The sequence below is a fragment of the Ovis aries genome, chromosome 1 (assembly GCF_016772045.2).
Source record: "Ovis aries strain OAR_USU_Benz2616 breed Rambouillet chromosome 1, ARS-UI_Ramb_v3.0, whole genome shotgun sequence".
In the NCBI taxonomy this organism is placed as follows: domain Eukaryota; kingdom Metazoa; phylum Chordata; class Mammalia; order Artiodactyla; family Bovidae; genus Ovis; species Ovis aries.
Genome location: NC_056054.1, coordinates 176790224 through 176797601, shown reverse-complemented (window position 1 = coordinate 176797601; position 7378 = coordinate 176790224). Strand labels below are relative to the sequence as shown.

Below are 7378 nucleotides of genomic sequence, written 5' to 3'. Positions count from 1 at the left end.
TGTTAAACTGTGTTAAGTGCATAAACATTTTGGATTATTATTTGTCCTTGTAGATAATTATCCCCTTTCTTATTATTTAATGTTTCTCTTTATCCCTGGCAAGATTCTTTGTTCTCATGTATGTTTTATCTGGTATTAACATAAGTACTCTGGATTTCTGTCTTTAACATTTGCATGGTGTGTCTTTCTTTTTGCTTTACTTTTAATCTATTTATGGCTTTATATTTAAAGTGGGTATCTTGTAGATAGCATATAATTGTATTGTGCTTTTAAATCTTAATTTGACAGTTTGTCTTTTAAATGGATGTGTTCGAACCCTTTACATTTAATGAAATTCTTTACAAGGTTAGGTTAAAATCTATCATCTTGCCAGTTGTTTTCTTTTTATTACTTTAAATTTATATTTTACCCCTTTTTCTGCCTTCAGTTCAGTTCAGTTGCTCAGTCGTATCCTACTCTTTGCGAGGCCTTAGACTATTTTTAATTGTGCAACCATATTTATTATTTAAATTTTTGACCACACCCTGCAGCATGTGGAACCTTTTTCCCTGACCAGGGATCAAATCCATATCCCCTGCATTGGAAGGTAGAGTCTTAATCACTGGACTTCCAGGGAAATCCTTAGACTATTTTTATAAATTCATAAAATTTTATAAGTTCATTTATACATTCATAAATTCGAAAATCACTGACTTTTATAAAATCACTATTGGCTCATTAACTTTTTTCTCAAAGATAGTTTAACGGTTGCCCTAGCCGTTATAATATTCACTTTTAAATGGTCGGTCTATATTGCAGCACTTTCCATGTGGTGTCAGGACCTTAACAACTGTATACTAATTTCTCCCTTTCACTGATGCGTTTGAATTGTAGTTCTGGAGAAGACTCTTGAGAGTCCCTTGGACTGCAAGGAGATCCAACCTGTCAATCCTAAAGGAAATCAGTCCTGACTATTCATTGGAAGGACTGATGCTAAAGCTGAAGCTCCAGTACTTTGGCCACCTGATGTGAAGAATTGACTCATTGACAGAATAGACCCTGATGCTGGGAAAGATTGAAGGTGGGAGGAGAAGGGGACAACAGAGGATGAGATGGTTGGATGGTATGCATCACTGACTTGATGGACATGAGTTTGAGCAAGCTCCAGGAGCTGGTGATAGACAGGGAAGCCTGGTGTGCTGCAGTCCATGGGGTTGCAAAGAGTCAGATATGACTGAGTGACTGAACTGAACTGATGCTATGAGCATGCAATAGATTGCTACGATTTGCTTTAGGCAATCAGTTATCATTTAGATCTATTCAAGATAAGAAACAAATTTTGTATTTTCATTTGTTATTCAAATTCTGATGTTTTTCATTGATTTCTATAGATCCAGGTTGAATATTTTGTTGGCATTTGGATATCTTGTGTAGGATAGCAAAGACTGTGATAAATAATTTTTATGCCTGAATAGTATGTAATACCTTTTTTCTGCTATTTAGTTTAGGGAGAAGTTGAGTCAGTGAAGTCAGGAGTTAAGGTCCCTTTGCATTTGTTGTTGCTATGATTACCTTCTGTACAACACCAACTTTGAATCCTTTAGAATTACCTTCTGCTCACAGTGGAGGTTGGTTTGTGAGAAGGTTTGCCTGATGGTGTGTGTATGTGGGTGTATTTGTCTGTGTGTGGTCATGGTCATGACGGCATACTCTGTTGTTTCAATTAAGATTTAATTTTAGACAGGCACTGTGTCCTGCATCATAGGAGGGAGATCTTGTCATGACATTGTTGCTCACCTAACTGCAGAAGAGCTTCCATGGTTTGGGCCCAGCACTTGTTCTTGCTTCTCCTCTAAAGGTAGAGAAGTTTTTTTTTTCTTCTTCTTTTCTGGTGCTTTAGCTACACTAGGTTTCAAGAGTACCTTAAGGGAGGGGAGATAGGGCTTGTTTCCTTTCTTCAACAGTTGAAGGCCTTTGATCCTAGGAGAGACTGAGGAAAAGGATCTAGGTGTGGGTGTGCTTTTCCAGCAGGTTGTTCCCTCACCAGGACTACCTCTCAAGGGAAGCTTACTTTGTGTTCTTACCGGAGTCTTTGTAAATATGTGGCAAACTCTTTGCAGAGTGGGTCTGCCTGTGGGGACAATTTCCCTTATGTCTGCAGCCCTTAGGAGTTCTGTATTCTCCAACTAGCCCACAGTCATCTTGTAACAATTCTTTAAATATTTTAGATGAATTCTTATTGTATGTGTCCAGGAGCATCTACCTCAAGTCATCAAGTTCTTGCTTTCCATTTATACTTGTAGTGCATTTTTTCTCTTAGATTAGATTTCAGGTTAGTTCATTGCCCTGCAACCTCAGCCAAATGATAGGTTCAAGTGTTGTAGATTTTCCAGCATTTTATTGTTGCATACTCAGTGTAAGAGTATATGGAACTTAAAAGTCGAACCATCACACTTTGAATATAGAATTAAAGCAGGTAGTGAAGGTGTAAGGACTTAAAGAGGACATCCAATCTATACTGTTGTTCTATTCATGGCAGTTGGCTATTGGAGTGCTCCTAAACTGGAAATTCTTGTTCCTTTTCTGGTAGAGAAGACACTTCTATTTAAGGCTCTGTATCTAAGATGTTGAAATAGTGATTCTTGACCTCTTTAGAGTAGCAATAATGTAGTAAAAGAGTTGGAGTTTACAGTAATCCTCTTTTTCAAGTACCCTTGATAGGTGATTTTAAAAAAGAGCAGAAGAAAAAAAAAAGAAAAATGAAAAAAACAACTGAGTTTAGAATAGTGCTAAACAGTGCTGGAAAACCTGCCAGCTATCTCAGCTCTCTCATATCATGGCATCCATTTACTGACAGTCTTAAAGGATATTTGACCAATTTGACATTGATAATACTTGGTGAGACTGCTGTTTGCTCTATACATGTGTATCATCTGTTTATACAGGCATGGAGCCCTGTTGGGTCAGAGGATAGTACAGCTATTATTTATTGCAAAATTTAGCCATCTGATTATATGTGAATGAAACTCAAATAGTCAGAGTATCAAGTACAATAAAAGCTTTATCTGCTTTTCTGTCCTTCCTGCCAAATCCACATGACAAACACACATTTCACTTTAGGAAAAGACTTAAAAGAACTCTGGTGTGAAAACTATTCAAAGGTCTCCAGTTTCTCTAGAAAGAACTCACAACAGCAAGGAAATTGCAGATCAGACTGATCTTCAAGGTAATAGAATACTCTTTAAATCCCTTGAACTATGTCTCTTTTATAAAACCCTACAGAACTGTCAGAGAAGAGAAAGGAGAACCCCATAGTACCTTTGAACCTTAAGCTTTAAAAATATACTTCATTTTATATTCATTTATTAAAAAATATAGACTCTTAAATCCTAATCCATAGTTTTCTTGATGGGATTGTATTGCCAGTGAACACTGCCAATGACACTGCTTAAATAGTAGACTTTATTTTACTTGCTCTCTCTCCCTTTTCTGACACACCAAGGCCCTTTCTTTGTGGTTTAAAAATTCTATACAAACTCATCATTTTTATGCAACTTTCACAGATAGATGGCCACAGGTCCTGGTCTGTCAACAACAGTACAGACCTCTTGTCTGATTCTTTGTACAGCTGAAACTATGAGTTTTAGTATACGCTTTCATATTCTCATATATTCATGTCTATTCTGTAAGACAGTAAGTTATATGCTTTTCAAATACCTGAAACATATCTACTTCCCTCACACCTCTCTATACATCTAGTATATTGCTCTGCTTTATACTGTTCCTTTGAATTAGGAATAGGATGATATAAAATCAAGCTATGTTGGGAGAAACATCAACAACCTGGATGTGCAGATTATATTATTCTAATGGCAGAAAGTGAAAAGGAACTAAAGAGCCTCTTGATGAGGGTGAAAGAGGAGAGTGAAAAAGCTGCCTTGAAACTCAATATTCAAAAAATTAAGATCATGTCATCTGGTCCCATCATTTCATGGCAAACAGAAGAGGAAAAAGTGGAAGCGGTAACACATTTTATTTTCTTGGGTTCCAAAATCATTGCTGGCAATGATTGCAATAATGAAATTAAAAGATGCGTGCTCCTTGGAAGGAAAGCTGACAAACCTAGACAGTGTTTAAAAAGCAGAGACATCATTTTGCCAGCAAAGGTTTGTATAGGCAAACCTATGGTCTTTCCAGTAGTCACTTATGGATGTGAGAGTTGGACCATAAAGAAGGCTGAGTGAGTGCTGAAGAATTGATGCTTTCAGATTGTAGTTCAGGAGAAGACTCTTGAAAGTCCCTTGGACTGCAAGGAGATCAAAACAGTCAATCCTAAAGGAAATCAGTCCTGACTATTCACTGGAAGGACTGATGCTGGAGCTCCAATACTGTGGTCACCTAATGTGAGGAGCCAACTCGCTGGAAAAGACCCTGTGCTGGGAAAGATTGAAGGCAAAAGGAGAAAGGGCTGGCAGAGAATGAGGTAGTTAGATAGCATCACCAACTCAATGGACATGAATGTGTGCAAACTCCAGGATACTGTGGAGGACATATGAGCCTGGCATGCTACAGTCCATGGAGGTCAAAAAGAGTCAGACATGACTTAGTAACTGGACAACAACAATGAGAGTACTAACATTTGAAAAAGAGTCTTACTTGCCAATTATATTTGCAGACTGACTGGGGTATAATATGCAAAGGAAAGATGCTAATGTTTATTGAGCAAAAGGTTATAGACAAGTCATGATTTAATATATATGTATTTTAAAATTCTCTCTCTCTCTCTCTCTCTCTCTCTCTATATATATATATATATATATATATATATATATAGTTCACTGGCAATACAATCCCATCAAGAAAACTATGGATTAGGATTTAAGAGTCTATATTTTTTAATAAATGAATATAAAATGAAGTATATTTTTAAAGCTTAAGGTTCAAAGGTACTATGGGGTTCTCCTTTCTCTTCTCTGACAGTTCTGTAGGGTTTTATAAAAGAGACATAGTTCAAGGGATTTGAAGAGTATTCTATACTCTTTGCGACCCTGTGGACTGTAGCCTACCAGGCTCCTCCCTCCATGGGATTCTCCAGGCAGGAGAATTGGAGTGGGTTACCATTTCCTTCTCCAGGGGATCTTCCTTGGGATCGACCCAGGGATCGAACCCGGGTCTCCTGCATTCCAGGCAGACGCTTTAACCACTGAGCCACCAGGGAAGCTACATATGTGTATATATATAGTGCATGTGCATATATATATATATATATATATATATATATATATATATGGTGCATGTGTAATGAAAGCTGAATAATTCTAATTCTTGTGGCTGGTATGAAATGAACTCATTAATTGGAGAATTTAAACACAGGAGTGTCTGCCTAGTAAGCTAGTGCTAGTAAGCCATTGAATCTAACTCACCATATTAACTCAGCAGTGATTCTCTTGACATCCAGATGGGCTTCTATACAGTAAATAGCCCACTGACTACCCCCAGGGTAAGACTTTGGCACTCTTAAGTACCAATTTTATGAGCCCATATTTTGATACCAATTTTGGAACAATGTCCTATCAATCTTATTATTAAGATCTGATGACTGAAAAAGTCCACCTGGATTTATCAGTGCTAAAGATACTACTTTTTTCCAAGACAGGCAACTTTTTATTGAGTATAGTTGATTTATAATGTTGTGATAGTTTCAGTCATATAGCACAGCAATTCAGTTTTATATGTATATTTTAATTTTCTTTTTCAGATATTTTTCCATTATAGGTTATTACAAGATATTGAGTATAGTAACCTGTGCCATATAGTAGGTCCTTATTGTTTATCTAGTTTATATACAGTAATATGTATTTGTTAGTCCCAAATCTAAAATTGGGTTGGCCCCAAAGTTCATTCATGTTTTTCCATAAAAGCTTACAGAAAAACCTGAGCAAACTTTTTGGCCAATCCAATAGTTAATCTTTCCCACTCTTTCCTCTTTGGTAACCATCAATTTATTTACTGTATCTGAGTCTGTTTCCATTTTTTAGGTTCATTTGTATCATTTTTTAGATCACACATATAAGTGATATCTCCTCTGGAGAAGGAAATGGCAATCCACTCTTGTATTCTTGCTTGGAAAATCCCAGGAACAGAGGTAGCCTGGTGGGCTACTAGTTCATTGGGTTACAAAGAGTTGGACATGACTGAGCAACTAAACATCAACAGCATAAGTGATATTACATGATACTTGTCTTTCTCTGACCTACTTCACTTAGTACAATAATCTCTAGGTCTATTCATGTTGCTGGAAATGGCATTATTTAATTCTTTTTGATAGCTGAGTAATATTCCTTTGTTTATGTGTACACACACACACACACACATACACACATCTTACTTATCCATTCATCTATCAGATGTTTATGTTGCTTCTACATCTTGGCTGTTGTAATAGTGCTGCTATGGGATAACGGGATGCATACTATCTTTTCAAATTAGAATTTTTGTCTTTTCCAGATGTATGCCTAGGAGTGGGATTGTTGGATCATATGGTAACTCTATTTTTAATTTTTAAAGGAATCTTCATATTGTTCTCCTTTGTGGTTGCACCAATTTACAGTACCCCCAACAGTGTAGGCAGGTTCCCTTTCTCTACACTCCAAGCATTTATGATTTGTAGTCTTTTTGATGATGGCCAGTCTGACTTGTATAAGGTGATATCACAATGTAGTTTTGATTTGCATTTCTGATCAAATTGCCAACATCCTCTGGATCATCGAAAAAGCAAGAGAGCTCCAGAAAAACATCTATTTCTGCTTTATTGACTATGCCAAAGCCTTTGACTATGTGGATCACAATAAACTGGGAAAATTCTGAAAGAGATGGGAATCCCAGGCCACGTGACCTGCCTCTTGAGAAATCTGTATGCAGGTCAGGAAGCAACAGTTAGAACTGGACATAGAACAACAGATTGGTTCCAAATAGGAAAAGAAGTACGTCAAAGCTGTATATTGTCACCCTGCTTATTTAACTTATATGCAGAGTACGTCATGAGAGATGCTGGGTTGGAAGAAGCACAATGTGGAACCAAGATTGCCAGGAGAAATATCAATCACCTCAGATATGCAGATGACACCACGCTTATGGCAGAAAGTGAAGAGGAACTAAGAAGCCTCCTGATGAAAGTGAAAGAGGAGAGCGAAAAAAGTTGGCTTAAAGCTCAACATTCAGGAAACGAAGATTATGGCATCCAGTCCCATCACTTCATGGGAAATAGATGGGAAAACAGTGGAAACAGTGTCAGACTTTATTTTTTTTGGCTCCAAAATCACTGCAGATGGTGACTGCAGCCATGAAATTAAAAGATGCTTACTCCTCGGAAGAAAAGTTATAACCAACCTAGATAGCA

The 7378-nt window shown here is 37.2% G+C and overlaps 1 non-coding gene across 1 annotated transcript; it reads right to left on the bottom strand.

The window, feature by feature from the left end:
• Positions 1 to 5118: 5118 nt before the first annotated feature.
• On the bottom strand, positions 5119 to 5197 carry TRNAS-GGA (transfer RNA serine (anticodon GGA)). Its single transcript has one exon. It is a non-coding gene; the product is annotated as a tRNA-Ser (tRNA).
• Positions 5198 to 7378: the final 2181 nt, after the last annotated feature.